At 36.8% G+C, this 17,020-nt stretch overlaps 1 pseudogene across 1 annotated transcript in view; it reads left to right on the forward strand.

Moving 5' to 3' along the window:
• Nucleotides 1-17,020, forward strand: part of LOC306877370 (integrin beta-like protein 1) — a 43,748-nt pseudogene that overhangs the window by 25,057 nt on the left and 1,671 nt on the right. The window contains exons 8-10 of the transcript in view: nucleotides 3,678-3,794; nucleotides 11,888-12,034; nucleotides 16,321-16,434. The product of the transcript in view is annotated as an integrin beta-like protein 1 (transcript). The remainder of the gene's footprint in view (nucleotides 1-3,677; nucleotides 3,795-11,887; nucleotides 12,035-16,320; nucleotides 16,435-17,020) is intronic.

Below are 17,020 nucleotides of genomic sequence, written 5' to 3' on the forward strand. Positions count from 1 at the left end.
TAGATTCACTGTCCCTCCATACTGTGAGCATGTGCTATGAGACATGGCCAGCAAATGATGATTTATACATCTGTTTATATAGAATTTCACCCATGATTGGCGCTATAGGTCTGCTCGCTGCATCCATTATCCTGACAGCAGGTAATTATCCAGGTTTCCTCCGTTCTGAATTTCACTCCCACAATTAAGGACCGTCAGCCTGGCTGAATCAATCCAACATTTACACAGTTCCACGGAGAAGTCCCATATGAGGGATTCCCATGCCACATGACAGTTGCTTGAGATTCATGAAGCATCTGACTAAAAATAGATATCTTGATTCCTTTTACTTATGTGCCCATTTTTCCTAGTTAAGTACGGTCATCTATGCTAGTGACTCGTGAAAACTAGTAGCAAATAGACAGGGAGAAAGCAGGATTCGGTAGAAGAGCTCCTAAATGGTTTCGAGAGGAAACAAAGATCCAGCTGAGATGGCAAAAAGTGAAAATCTGGAAGATTTCACATTCTCTCAAGCCTAGAATATCATCCAGGAAACACCAGAGTGTTTCTCCCGTAGATAAATTGATTATTTTGTAAACTTGTCAGTGATTTCATTGCATATGCTCTTAATATACGTCTAACATTTGACATTTAGTGTTACCATTTTACATGCTATGATAGGATATCCAAAATATGTTTACTACATGGTTGTATATCCCTCCATTTGAGAAGCAACAAATGAGTGATTGCACTGACGGATGCTACTGAGCGTTAGTTTTTACACTATTCATTAGCTCACTAATGCACTCTATAGATTACTGCGCAGCGCCGTATACAAAGAATGCATCCTGATTAAACATGCACAGCAGCAATCATTCAACACTCCCAGCCGTCTTACAGGAGAGGGAAAAGAGGCCTAATTTGCTACGCAGATGTTGACTGATATCCAGTGTGTTGTAGGAACTGCTTGGCGTGATGAGCGATCTTTTAAAGCAAATCAGCAGAATTAGGGCTGATTGCAATCACTTCCTCCGAGTTTGATAATGGTGGCCTTCTCTGGTGCACAAGGACCAAGTGGTGTTCTGCACTGAGAGGGAATGTACTTTCTGAATATGGCCAATTACTATGTATATGCTGTTGAACTGTGTGTTGAATGTTTAAGTAAAAAATAAATGAACAAAATTACATACAAATATACCAATATGCTATAGAAAAATGACATTTCCAAAACAAATATGCCGTATTAGTGAATTACACTTTATATTTATGAACATAAACATGCACAGTGCTGTCTTTGTTCGGGTCCCTATAGCTGCTAGTGAGAAGCACCTGAAAAGTGGACTCGTGATGCCTTCAAATGCCACATCTTAACACAACTCATTCTGTCCTCCCTGACCTTTCATTTCCTGTGCTGATTGAAAGGCTTCCAAATGCTATGTTTCAAGATTGTCTGACAGAAGGAAAATATCTCAAAAGAAAAGGTGGTAAAGCTAGTACTTGTCCCCAGATTGCTCTATATTCAGTACCAGCAAATGACAGGAAGTGGTGCATTAGAAGCAAATAAAATATTGATGCCTCTTAAAACGTGTACGTATGTACTTAAAGCTGTATGTACTAGTGTCTACAATTTGGATCATGTAATTTTTGAATAAGTGTTTTTGAATGAATTGTGCAAATGATTATATTATATTATATTATATTATCTGGTGTTGAATGGTTTTATTCTTACTGCTGTGTACAGGTAAGGTAATTTTATATTCAAATATACAAACCTACATGCATTTGCATCTTAAACCCTACTGTGAAATGGTCCACCTCTGGTTCTTTGTGGCTCTTGACATTTCTTAATTGCACTTTAAAAGGCAGACAGTGAGAAACCTCCTCACCCCCTTTAGCACCCCAGAAGTCTCATTTGCATGAACTTCTGTATTTGGCAGGTTCATGCTTCACAGGACACATCAGGATACACTCAGCACGACTCCGGCACGCTTGTCATTTAATGTCAGAGCTGGCAGTGGTCTGTGCAGCTAAACACTGGTGTCTTTACAAGCCTGATTGTCCTTGTCAAGTTTGTGGCCCAAGAGTGATACAGTCTTGGCATTCAGTCATTCCAGACATGCCAAAGAATAACTTCAAAATGGCTGTGCCCCAATTCGCATTTGTCCTAAATAGTATAAGAGATTAGAATAAGTGTGTCTTACATTGAAAATAAGCATTCCAAATGTGGATTTCGTAAGTACAATCTTAAAAATAAATATTCTTTTTTAGAATCAATTGTTCCACCAAAAACCTTAAACATCCATGGAATCTTTTCTTTAGTGCTCTTTATAGAAAAAGCTTCTTGAAATGATTAAAAAGTAGGCTATTTAATACTAAGAAGGGGAAAAAATGGTGTACGCATATATTTTTGCCAGGTGTTCCAATGCAGAAATGCACACTAATGCATGTAATTTTATTATGTACTGTAGTATAAATCTGTGAATCGTAACATAGCCAATGTCTCGAGAAAACTCCATAACTGTGACAATATTGTGATAGAAACTAACACAGAACAGCTGGCACACCTCCCTCTACAGCGTTTAATCTAAATTGCCCATCTCAGGTTTTAAGCAATCATAAATTTATAATAATGTAACTCTTAGAGATGAATTAGGGGTCATATTATTGGAAATTGATGATGCTGAGCCATTATGATGTTTAACAATTTAGAGGAACGGGGCTTTTGTCTTGGCACCTGCGCAAGCACAGCTCCCTAGAGAATTGAACTTGCCGGATGGCTGTCTCTCAAATATTGTGAAGGAATTAATTATTTCGATTCGGACCAAAGCGCAGTACATGATCAGCGAGGGAGCCATTAATCACACTGAAGCTGCCAGCACTGCTTTCTCCATTTATACACATAATGTAACTAGCCACTGTGAAAGCATATGGAAAAGATACACTTTGGCTGTCTAGTGCATCACGTGTTTTGTACTGTCTGTATAAAGGCACTGAATAATGTGCAGAATCAATTTATGCTCAGTAGTTTAGTTTGTGAGTATGATAACTTGTACATTTTAACTCATTGAGCTCCACTTGTCGCTGACAGTTGTGTATAAATTGGTACCGGTGATGGATAACGCTATTAGAGGTGTGAAAATGAACTGAATCAGACAGAAAAGACAGGTGGTTTGTCATGGTTTGTTTTTCTTTACGTTTTTTGAGCACTTCTCTCTTGCAGGCTTAGCAGTTAAATGTTGGGTAGCTATGCAAGGCTAAGGGAAGGGCTACATGACGTCACTCACGCTAATCGATAAAGGAAAAGTGTTATGACATCACCAGTTACCGTGGCAACGGCAGCACACAGCTTTTATCTGCTTGGCAGGCTGAGGGGTTGTCAGACAGGGCGTTGCTTTGTTGTTCTCCTCGCCTGCACGGAGCTGGAGTTGTAACGGCTGTCAATGTCAAACACGACAGTGCCACTTTAGCAGACTAATGTGCTCCATGATAAGCATAGACCGAGGCACTCGGTGCTTTTCAGTGCAATGAGCTTTCCGGTTGACCTTCATAAGCCAAATTCAAGGTGAAATGTAGATTTTAACTACCTTCATACAAGATCTTGATAAGAAAATAGCAAAAATGGCCAAATATTAGATTTCTTTGGGTTTCACTGTCATGTTTGATTTTCTTGCCAGTCACAGAGTATTTGTGTGTTTCAGGACAGTGTTTCTGCGGTCAGTGCACATGCCACCCACCCGGAGATGAACGCATACACGGCAAGAACTGTGAGTGTGACGACAGGCAGTGTGAGGACCTGAACAGAGAGATCTGTGGAGGTAATACACACAAACAAACACAGCAGGACGAGATAAGCATTAATGGTACCATTGTCTGACCATCTCTAGATGCTGCTGGTCTATGGGCCATAGTAATGTAATGCTCATCAAGACAAAAATACAGTAAAAATAGTAATACTGTGAAATATTTTTACATTTTCTGAATTTTCGCCAGCTATTACTCCAGTCTTCAAAGTCACATGATTTTTTTCAGAAATTACTCAAATATGTTGATTTGGTGCTCAAGCATTTATAATTATCAATGTTGAGAACAGTTATGCTGACTAATATTTTCGAAAACATGATATATTGTTTCCCCAGGATTCTTTGATAAATATAAAGTTCAAAACAACAGCATTAACTGAAGTATTAATCCTTTCGTAACAAGTCTTTACTGTTACTTGTGATTTAATTTAATGTGCTCTTGCTGAATAAAGTATTCTTTTTAAAAAATCTTATTTTTCAAAATTTTCCAATATAATTTAACAATTTACAATTGATAAAATGGAATATTTTAGAGCTTATATAACTTTACTATCAAATGTAAATGTCTGGATATAAAGTTAGATGTAAAAAAATCTTTGTACATAATTTGCTCAGAATTGAATCACTCTTGAAAAAAGAAGAGAAGCTAGCTTTCTTTTTTGCCTCTAGTTGATCTTATATATATATATATATATATATATATATATATATATATATATATAAACACAGTGGGGAAAATAATTATTTGATCCCCTGCTGATTTTGTAAGTTTAGTCACTTAAAAAAATAGAAGGGTTTATAATTTTTATGATAGCTTTTTTTTAACTGACAGAGACAGAATATCAAACAAAAAATCCAGAAAAAAGCAGCATACAAATGTTAAAAAAGATTTACATTTTAGTAAGTCAAATAAATATTTGACCTCCAAGCAAAACATGACTTAGTACTTGGTGCAGAAACCCTTGTTGGCAAGCACAGAGGTAAGGCATTTCTTGTAGTTGGCCACCAGGTTTGCACACATCTCAGGTCCACTCCTCTTTACAGATCCTCTCTAAATCATTAAGGTTTCATGGCTGTCTCTTGGAAACTTAGCTGAAATACAGCCCCAAAGCACAATGTTTCCACCGCCGTGCTTGACTGTAGGGATGGTGTTCTTGGGGTGATAGTCAGCATTTCTTTTCCTCTAAACACGACGAGTCGAGTTGATGCCGAAGAGCTCAATTTTGGTCTCATCTGACAACAGTACAATCTCCCAAGCCTTCTCTTAATCATTTAGATGTTCATTGGCAAACTTCAGGCGGGCCTGTACACGTGACTCCTTGAGCAGAGGGACTTTGCGGCCGCTGCAGGATTTCAATCCATTGCGGCGTAGTGTGTTACCAATGTTTTGCTTGGTGATTGTGGTCCCAACTGCCTTGAGATCATTATCAAGCTCCTCCCATGTAGTTCGGGACTGATCTCTCACCTTTCTCATGATCATCCTTACCCCATGAGGCAAGATCTTGCACGGAGCTCCAGACCAAGGCCGATTGATGGTTGTTTTGTATTTCTTCCATTTCCGAATAATCACACCAACAGTTGTCTCTTTCTCACCAAGCTTCTTGCTGAGGGTCTTGTAGACCATTCCAGCCTTGTGCAGGTCTACAATCTTGTCCCTGATGTCCTTTGACAGCTCTTTGGTCTTGCTCATGGTAGTGGAGAGGTTGGAATGGAAGATACAGACTCTATGAACAGGAATTTTATATACACAGCGAGCTGAAATTAGGAGTATCTTCTTAAAGTGACTGGACTAATCTGTGTTCCACATGTGCACATAACCAATCTGTGGGAGCCAAAATTCCTGCTGGTTGGTAGGGGATCAAATTTGACTTACTAAAATTTAATTTTTTTTAACATTTGTATGCTGTTTTTTTCTGCTGATATTCTGTCTCTATCAGTTAAAATAAACCTACCATAAAAATAATTAAGTGGGCAAACTTACAAAATCAGCAGGGGATCAAAGAACTATTTTCCCCACTGTATATATATGTGGTGGGTCTAAACTGTTTTTATACTACATAGGGGGCTTTCAGGAAAGCTCTTGCTTCTTGGAGGTTTTTATTTTATTTTTATAATGATCATGTACAAGCTTGTGGGTTTAAATATTAATCCACAGAGACTCCAGATAACTGTACAACACATCATTCAGTCAACTGAGAACATTGACGATTAGGTATGTATTTTTACATATTATGATTGAATGTAAAATACACTTATACAATATGACTTTAGGGATATTGAAATTAAACACTAGAGAACTAATCATGTAATACAGTTTTGCCAAGGGCAAGTAGGTAATTAATAGAGCATCAGCATCTAACCTGCCGTAGTTCATGGCTGCTCTCAAATCATACACATTGTTTCCATACAGGCAAAGATGTGCACTTTTTATTTAACAGAGACAAGTGTTTGTCAAAAAACTGCTCACTCACAAGTCATGTTAGTGTATATTAGAATTTAGCTGTGAGGGTGAGTTGTTAACCATCCTCAAACTTCCATCAGTTTTACATATTGAGGCCAATTTGCAAAACGGTTGCATACATCACAGGTGAACACTGACAGTGTAATCAGCCAATCATAGTGCTATGGAGGCACTGCCTTCTCTCACATGACTTGTCGTATGTATTTTGCACACTTTAAGATTTCTATAAGAAAGCGATGAGATGAAGGATTGCAAATCTATCTCTGAAACTTTATCCCCTGGTGTTGCTCTTGGACATTGTAACATTGGTAGCACTTTATTTTACAGTCCTGTTCCTCATGTGCATACTATGCACTTATTATATGAATTACAATAACTAGGTAATAACTAAGTACTAACCTTGAACCTACCCCATGTAGTTACCTTATAGTACCAGTACGTTCTTAGGTAAGTACACTGTTAGTACACTGTAAGTATATTTAAGTGCACGTACTGTAAAATAAAGTGCAACTGTAACTTTTCTAATAATTTTGAATTATATATTGTTCGATCTCATATTTCAGAATATTTGTTTTGCTTTGTATCTGTACTGTTAATTATTTTGTCATTTGAATAAAGAAGCACTCCTTGGAGAAAATACCTCTTCTACAAGCCTGCCAAAATGATTTATTAATTCATTAATTTTAAAGTTGATCCCACTTCTCCAAAAAGTTTGTACTCTTGTTTGAAGCATTTAAGCACAGACAGTTGACTTGGCAAAGTTTTTGCCGAGGTCAAATCCACACCACTTTAGTCATATCGTTTTAATTGACATTTTCTAAGGCTATTTGCCATTGAATAGCAGCTTGAATCATGTAGATCACATATGTACTGTACTTTGAGATGAAGACACCACAGGAATATTGGCACTGAAAATAATTGTCACTAGTGTGTTCCTAGAATTTGTTGACATAGAAACAGACTTTACAGATTCTAGTCATTCCACCAGTGACTAGAAAGCTATACTATACAAGATGATTTTCAAGCTCTCCTGCTGGGGTTGTCAGGTCATACCATGAGCATGTCTGTTTCTTTGCATGTATACTACTGTGTCATGAGTGCTTGTCCAGACAACAATGTCTCTGAGGCCACATAGATCTGTTGCTACGACTTTCACTCCAAGGTCAAGAAGACTATTGCTTTCAATTTCTTCTCCACACTTCCGCCACGTCATGTAATTAATGGCACGTCATGTAATTAATCAGAATAAAAATTGTAATTGCTTGACTGCCCTAATATATTTCTAATCTGTATCTTGTGTGTGGAGTTTTCTTTTTTATATACTTAATATAATACACGTGGTCAGAATTGTTGGTACCCTTGGTAAATATGATCAAAGAGAGCTGTGATATGAAATGTGCATTGTTAATCCTTTAAATCTTTTATATAAAAAATTCTAAGCTTTCATTGGAGAATAAGAATTTAAAATGGGCGTGGGGGGATATCATTATGAAATAAATGTTTTTTTTCTCAAATACATATTGGACACAATGAGAACTGATGTGCAGCAAAAGATAACTGAGCTTCACAAATTAGTGAAGTGGCTTTAAGAAAAGAGCTAGAGCAGTGAAAATTCCTATTTCCACCATCAGGGCAATAATTAAGAATTTCCAATCAACATACAATGTTACGAAACTGCCTGGAAGATGACGTGTGTCTATATCATCCTAATGCACGGTGAGGAGGAGAGTTTGAGTGGCCAAAGACTCTTCAAGGATCACAGATGGAGAATTGCAGGAAAAGGTTGAGTTTCGGCGTCAGAAAACCTTTAAAAAAATGATAAAACAGCACCAATATCACCACATGTTGTTTGGGAGGGCTTCAAGAAAAAAATCAAGAAAAGAAAATGCTTTCACCAAAAAACAATCCAGCATATTCAATTGTCAGACACGACTGGAACTTCAAATGGGACTGGCTTCTATTGTTAGATGTAACTAAAAATTTTGCTATTTAGCAGCAAACACTCAAGATGGGTTTGGTAAACACAGGGATAAAAAGTACAATTAATGTGTACAATTAAATATACTGCTGTATTTTTGATGTTGTGGGCCTATATTTCTGCTGGAGGTCCTGGACATCTTGTTTAGACACATGGCATCATGGATTCTATCAAATACCAACAGATAAAAAATCAACAAGTGACTGACTCTGTTAGAAATCTTATAATGGGCCATGTTTGGATCTTCCAACCGGACAATAATCTAAAATCAAACCTTAAAAACAACCCAAAAATGGGTCACTGAGCACAAAACCAATGAGTGAGGTGAACTGAAGAGAAGAAGCACCGTCATGGAGCTGTGAATCTGAAGGATGTGTAGTGATTCTGGATGAAGGAATGGTCTCTGATCTCTTGTCAGGTGTTCTTTAACCACATCAGGCATTATAGGAGAAAACTCCTATACTATTTTGGCAAATGGAGATTTCAAAAAGTATTGAATTAAAGTTAATTGTGTCTAATGTGTATTAGAGAAAAACATTTATTTCATAATGATATTTCCCCCTATTTTATTCTCCAATGAAAGGTTAGATTTAAAAAAAAAATTAAATAATAGATCAAAAGGATTAACAATGCAGATTTTTTTCCACAGCCTTCTTTGATCATATTTACCAAGGGTACCAACAATTCTGACCACGTCTGTACTTGAATGTAATTTGATGTTGTAAATCTCCTGAAATAATAGTAATAATAATAGAATAATATTAATATAAAATCATCAAATACTGTAGTTGCCATTTTTCATTTGAATGGTGTCAATTTATTCAATACAACAAGCATATTTGACTAACAAACTAGTGAGTGTCTCCATAATGGAACAGAAAGCATCAGGACACTATATTTAACTCGAAAAAATGACTGGCTAAAAAGATCACTTTTAGCTTATTAATTTCACTATCAATGAAAAATATCTATAATATATATCTGCCATCAATATAAACCTTTACAACTACAATTCTTTACTGTATAGCAATGCCATTCGAGGAAACCCTTGTGAAAATGTGATGATAAATGAGCATAAGCATTTCACCCATGGTACACGCCAGCATCTAAAGAACAACATTTCTCCTCTTTGGTGGGGATACAAATTTAATGCCGCTGCTTTCTGAATGCTTATTGTGTTGTGTCTCTAAGCAACCAGCCGTCACAGCTCAGCCCACTGCCCTTGTGTGGACCAGCCCTAGGAGATGTTTAAATATGTATAGGCCTCGTCTGCTGTGACTGCCCGAGTCACACAGACAGATGAGAGCCTGCTAACGGAGGAGAAGTGTGGAAACACGGCGTGCCTCCAGCACTCAGCTCAGAGAGAGACAGCCGTCACACATGCTGATGAAACGTTCATCTCAGCTAATTGCATTGATGGTCCTACAGGACTGAATTGGTGTTCAAATAAAGGGCAGCCTTCAGATATGCCTATCATGGGATCTTTAGCCCTTGAGAAGCCATTCCAGCTGTATTAACATGAAAGAGTTTTACTGAAATGCAGGATCATCAATATTTCAGATTGGATTTATATCATTTTATTGCCCACTTGCTCGAGAGTTTAAGACTAGGCTACATTCTTTGGAAAATATCCTTCCAAAGATAGGTGTGAGAAACACCGTGATTTCAAACATGCCCACACTCGAATTGCATTTACGGGCAGGATAATGGGGAATTGCAGGTGCGCGTTAATTGAAAGGACTGGGTTGCCACTCACCAAAGCAATTAAATGCTCTCGTAGGCTGGCTGATTGAAGCAGTCAAGCATGTAGCTCTACCAAGAGTGCATCAAACTTCAAGCCTGTATACCTACACCCACAAAATAAACGAATGAGAGAGACGAAGACAAAGAGCCACATACAAAATGTCTTTTTTTCCATGCAGTTGTTATAAGGTGCAATGGGAATACAAGCACACACACCCATCCCTCCCTTAATGAAAACTGTGTAATGACCAAAAACATTTTTTTCTTTTTATCGAATATTGATGGTACAACATAAACTGCGTTGTTAAAAAAATAAATGGGTTTGTTTTGATTAAACCTCATCCAGAAATAAAGGGATGCATGAAAATAACTCCCCAGACTGGCGTTTCATAACCTTCCAGCATATTCAATTGTCAGACACGACTGGAACTTCAAACCTGTCAGACACGACTGGAACTTCATAACCTGGCATTTCATAACCTTCTAAATAAGTGTTTTAGAAGAACTCGGTATTGGTCCAAGATAATTTCACAAATTAATCTCCATTGTGATTTGGCCCACAACAAATATGTTTTTTCTCAGTTGTGGAAAATAAACTTATGAACTGTTATTTATTCTTCTACTTAACAGTGACTTTAATATATATACTTATTTTTATATATATATAGATATTTAATATAAAAATACCTGCTATGTATGTATAAGTACTTACGATATTCAGAAAACATACTGAGCACTGTTTATATTATTGTCTATATTTTTATTTTGAGGCACATCCTTTCATATGGTTTTAATATCTAGACCATATTTCTGCCCAGCCAGATGTAGTCTAGGGGAATTCCTTGTTTTTTTCTTTACCAAGTACTATTCGAGAAAGGAGTCGTTTGGAGGAGGAGCTCTTCTATAGCTCAGTGTGCATCTCACAGTGAGTCAACAACTGCTCTTTAAAGATCAAGAGAAAAACACCGTTCAGCTTCAGGGAACATTTCATTTCCTTACAGCCTACATGAAATAATGTCCATGCACAGATCTGCCGAAGTGGCGCTCTTGTAAATACCTTTGAATGTCAAATAAGTGACCAGAAGTGACGAGGACATTGAAAATGACTGTTTTATACAAACTCAAAGGCCAAAAACATACTCGTGCACTACAGCTTTTCAACCCATTTTAAGTGCTGGTAACAAACCTCACTACTCAAAGGATGACAGAGTTGCATCCAAATGCTTGTTATTATTTGGAGCAGCAATGCAACACATAAAAAAAAAATAGACCGTTTTGTCATATGGCAACATGCCAAGCATTCTTTTTGGAAAAACGTGGTCACAAACTTTTTTACTGCCGTCACTTACATACTTGATACAGTTTTGCATGTAATAAACCATTTTTTGAAGTATATTTAACCAATTGCTTTCGAACACAAGCACTGTTGTTCTGAATGCTAATCCTGAGACAACTGCAAGTGTGATACTATTTGACAGTTCAAGAAACACCACGTTAATAGACCTGAAGTGTAACTTTTGGATACAATATTTAAATTGCTTACAAACTGTCATCTTTCTTTGCCAACTAACATCCAAATAAAGTCAAAGCACTCTGTCTTCGAGCAACACAGTAGTCATGTTTCTGAATGAATTAGTGGTTTTGAAAAAATCAAGTGAATGATGCAATGACTTACGAGTTTTGTTTCAGAATGAATCAGTGTTATGAACAATAATAGAATGACTCATTCTCATGATAGAATGACTCATCAATGATAGAATGACTCATTTCAAGATAGTCCCTTGTCGCCACCTACTGGCATAATGGTGTAACTTGCTGGTAGAATCGTTGAAAACCCCGACTGTACTTCTATGTTAGCAGGAACAAAGGATTTGACTGAGCAATTTATACAATCAGATATTTGTGTGTCTTGTGTGTCTCCCCCAGGCCACGGCTTCTGCTCGTGTGGCCGCTGTATTTGCAGTGATGGATGGTTTGGGAAGCACTGCCAGTTCCCCCGCAGCTGTGACATGACGGACGAGCAGAGCAAGAGCCTATGTGAGACGGCCGACGGCATCATATGTTCTGGAAAAGGTAGGAGGGACGACGCTTCGAACGGCACCTTAAGACATCACATAATTGTCAGTCATCTCTTAAAAATGAAAGTGGGTTCCCTCATTTGTTTGGTGGGGAAGAACTGAGCTATTAAATCGATTTCCCACATATGCTCCTTTAATGAGGTGGATAGAAAACACAACTGAACAACTATTTCCACCAATCAATTCTGTTCGTTGGGGAGGGTTTATGCCACATTTAGTTGTTAGAGACAGAAAATATTGGAGAGAGAGAGAGGGAATGGGATTGGTCAATCAAATTTGCATCTCCATAGGAGCTCTGGCATAGTTGCCACACTGGGTTCAAGTCCTGCTTGCATCATGTTCCAGTAGCTTGTGTTAATGTCACCAAAAGAGATTACTGACAAAAATGTTTGTTAATGTCATTTTAATGTGGAATATATGTGCTAAATTGAAAGGATTTTGGAGGAAAAACTACAACTAAAACAAAAATCTGTGTAAAATGAACAGTCGCCATTGTTCCCACCTATTTGTTCTATTAAAAGGTAAAGATATACAGACTATTATAGCTTTTCTCTAAAGTCAAGCAGAAACTGTAAAACATGTTTGCTGACTGTCTGACAGAAACCTCAACATATAATTTGCTCTTCCAACCTGTACACCTCGAAAACCACACACAACACTGTAAAAAAATTAAGCTTTAGGTTTTCCGCTTTAATAAGAGGCCAGCTTCACAATTTGTATACGACCTGTCAGCATACAATAGCATCCTGGAAAAAACGATAAAGCCTAGCCAATTTCTACTTGACACATAGTCCTCTGAGTATTCATCTCCTTTCTCTGGGTATGTAAAGTGACACACTAATACGCTTTATATATGGGTTAGTCTGAGCCGATGACGGAACACTGTTTGTTTTTGTTGCCTGGCTGGTGAAAATAAGAAATTCCTCTAAGATCTGGTTTCACATGGTCTACTCAATAATTTTCTCAAATTAATGCTTGGAAATCAGCAGGAGAGTTGTTCTGCTTGTCATAACAACATCAACATTATTAAAACTGAAACATTGGAAGAATTAAATGGATTTTCTTCATGGGTAGGTGAATATGTGGGTTGCTTGTTGTAGCTCCCAGGAGAATAATACTGTGGGAAATGACAAGAGATGTACTGTCTGATGTGCTGCCTACACTTTGATTGATAAGACCGACTTATAAAGAATGTTCTTTGAAAGCTTTGTAACTTTCACTGTATCGTGTTTGTAAGGTACAGCACAGCTGTTAATGACAGACCAGTGCCCCATATTATGCAATTTTCTGGAAAAAAAAAATTTGTAATATGAGAATCCCAGCTCAGAAGACTTGTATTGCAGAGTCATGTTGACTAATATCTGGAGACCAATATCTGAGTTTCTGCAAAGCATCGTAAGCCTAAAGACATTGTAGAAATCATTGGCACCAATGGTCTCTACCATCTACTGAGGATTATGATGCTTTGGGGAAACTCTTCCCAGGTTGGTTAGTACAATAAGATAATGCAGTGCTTATACAAATAATGAAATTAAATTAGCACACAAAGGATGAAATCCAATTAGCACTTATTTTACACAACATTTACTCAAAGGGGGAGATAACACTTGACCAGTAAAACTTATCCAGCAATACTGGTGATTTAAATTATGTGATACTAAATTGCTTCTTCCTGTTTTAGGAAACTGCAATAGATTATAGATAAGTTACTGTGCACATGTAATGTCAACAGAGTAACTTGGAAAAACTGCAACCTTTATTAATAATAGTTTAAAGGAATGAAAATTTGTGGAAACTTTACTCACCATCAGGCCATGCAGTATGTTTATAAATTAGTTTCTTCATCGGAACAGATTTGGCGAAATTTAGTATCACTTGCTCACCAATGGATCCTCTGCAGTGAATGGGTGCCGTCAGAAAGAGAGTCCAAACAGCTGATAAAAGCCTCACAATAATCCACAAATAATCCACTCAACTCCAGTCCATAACTTAACATCTTGTGAAGTGAAAAGCTACGGAGCCCTTTAAGGGACATGGTGCTGGGAAAAATTTTGGGTGGGAGAAAAAAATATTTTTCAAATGCTTTGCGTTCTCTTGCAAAGATATTTGCGTTTGCTCGCAAAACTTTTGCATTCTCTTGCAAAACCAGTTGAGTTCTGACAAACTCTTCTGGTTACTTTACAGCTTGCAGTGGTTCATACAGCTCCATATGTTCACAATGGAGCGGTTCATAGTTTTATTTTGAACTTGGACTCAAATAAAGAAATACATCAGTGCTTAGTTACCGAGAGAATGGGAGACGCTAGAAGGGGGTTCTAGTCATAAATTGCTCTACCAACTCTAAATTCGTACTATTACTGACAGGGGCGTGCCTCGAGTATTAGTGAATAGGTCAGGTATGATGGTCAAAGTAAGTAGGGGGAATATATGTTTTTAAATTCCTTGTTTTTATTATCATTATTGTTGTTTTTTTTTTTTTTTTATTCTTTATTTTTATTGTTGGGATTATTATTATAATTTTTTTTTTATGACTATTTTACTTCCTTTTATGTAAAGCACTTTCAAATACCACAAATATAAATAATGCTATATAAAAAGCTAAAACTTTATAAATACTACCTATACACATTTTGATATATATATATATATATGTATGTATATACAGTATATAAATGTGTATAGGTAATATGTGTATAGGTAGTATTTATAAAGTTTTAGCTTTTAGTTTTGGATCTGTTTTTAGTTGTTTTAATACTACAATTGATTGCTTCTGTTGTCCTCATTTGTAAGTCGCTTTGGATAAACGCGTCTGCTAAATGACTAAATAATAATAAAAATAATAATAATAATAATAATAATAATAATAAATAAATAAATTTGCCTTGCCTTGCCTTAGTTCAAGGCTTTTGGGACATTCTAAAATGCTTAATGTTTTAAAACAGTGACATAGGACCAAATTCGATAATAATAAAAGCTGATAAAATTATTAGGCTAATATTAATAACCTTATTAATAATATTACTAAGCAGAATAGCCCAGAATATGAACGCAACGCCCTGCACGTAAGCTTTTTTTCTCCCCATAAAACGCTTAAGGTAGGCTAGTGAATGAAAACGGTGATTTAAAAATATTCTGCTTAATTAATAGTAATATTATTAATAAGGTTATTAATATTAGCCTAATAATTTTAGTAGTATTTATTATTATTGAATTGAGTCCTCCAATGTCACTGTTTTAAAACATTAAGCCACATTAAGCGTTTTAGAATGTCCCAAAACCTTGCTTTGAACTAAGCACTGACTGTATTACTTTATTGAGTCCAAGTTCAAAATAAAACTCTATGAACCGCTCCATTGTGAACATACGAGCTGTAACCACAGCAAGCTGTAAAGTAAACAGGAAGAGTTTGTCCGAACTCAACTGGTTTTGCGAGAGAACGCAAAACATTTGAAAAATGTTCCCACCCCAAATTTTTCACACCAATTTGCAATAAATCCATCAAAGCAAAAACAGTCCAAAATGGTTCTAAACAAATATGTTGGTAGAATTTTGGACTTTCACTGGATGTAGAGTTATGGTATTCTGATGATGGTTTAAAGTTAAAACGTCTTAATGATGAATTGTTTCTTAAGAACATGCAGCTTTTTACTTATTTATCAATTAATTGATGGATTCATGTTGTGGATTATTATGTTGTTTTATCAGCTGTTTGGACTCTCATTCTGATTGCACCCATTCACTGCAGAAGATCCATTGGTGAGCAAGTGATGTAATGACATGTTTCCCTCATCTCAGATAACCTGAGGGTGAGCAAATGTTCAGCAATTTTTTATTATTATTTTAGTGAATTATTATTTTAAATGCACAGTAAAATTCCACATACATTTAATAAATTTTTTACACAAATTTATCTGACATTTATCTGTAGTGATCCAAAACAAGAAAATAATCAGTGACTTATTGGCATCGGCCAGAATTTTATTAATGGTGCACCTGTATCATCAACCAATGCATATTATGTCCAAGTGGCCAAATATCAGCCAATCGACTGGCCTTGTATAGCTTGTATATTGGTCTATTCCTGACTCAGTAGGAAATTGGACCTTGTAAACAACAGCTGTTTCACACATTTAGAAAAAGAATTTACTCTATTTAAATTCCAATTAGGAACCGTATCACAGCTTTAAGTGTTTTATAATCACGTGAAATAGCACAGGAGAGTAAGGGAAGACTAATGGATCTCCAATGGTTGTGTGACTAAAGGCTAATTTGTTCTTGCAGGCTCTTGCCATTGTGGTCGCTGTATCTGCTCACCACAGGAGTGGTACATTTCAGGGGAATTCTGCGAGTGCGACGACAGGGAGTGCGACAAACATGACGGTCTGGTTTGCACAGGTATGTGTTCAAATGCAGCAGCACTCCTCCAAACACCCACTCGTGCACTGACAGATCTCTTTGTGACAGATATTGAGGTTCTCTGATGTGGCTGCCGTTTGATTAGACAGCTCTGTACGACTCTTAGGCTAAGCCGTCCAATCAGTGGACTCCTGCTGTGTTCTTCTCGCCCTGCTTTTCAATGGAAAAGAAGCTCCGGAGAGAGTCGAGGTTTTTCTTAAAAGCCTTGAAGAGTTGACTAGTCAGTGCTAATAAAAGCATGATAAATATTTATTATCACGATAGCTCAAGGGCTCGAGGAAGCTTGGACAGCTGCTTAAAAACTTATTGGTCTAATGGCTTCGTTATCAGTTGCCATGTTATTTAACCAATTATACAGTTCCTGTTGCAGATGCAAAATTCATTACAAAACGAGACGAAAAAACACAATTGATCAAAAGAATGCATAAATGTGTCTGTTAAATGTCACTCATTAGCATATTAACGATTAGGGCATATGTCATCATTTCCATATTCATAAGGATTATTAAAACTATTTTCTCATGTTGCTCAGGGAAAGCCTTTTCTCTATAGATGAAATGCAAAA

This window comes from Barbus barbus, assembly GCF_936440315.1.
Source record: "Barbus barbus genome assembly, chromosome: 11".
Taxonomy (NCBI): domain Eukaryota; kingdom Metazoa; phylum Chordata; class Actinopteri; order Cypriniformes; family Cyprinidae; genus Barbus; species Barbus barbus.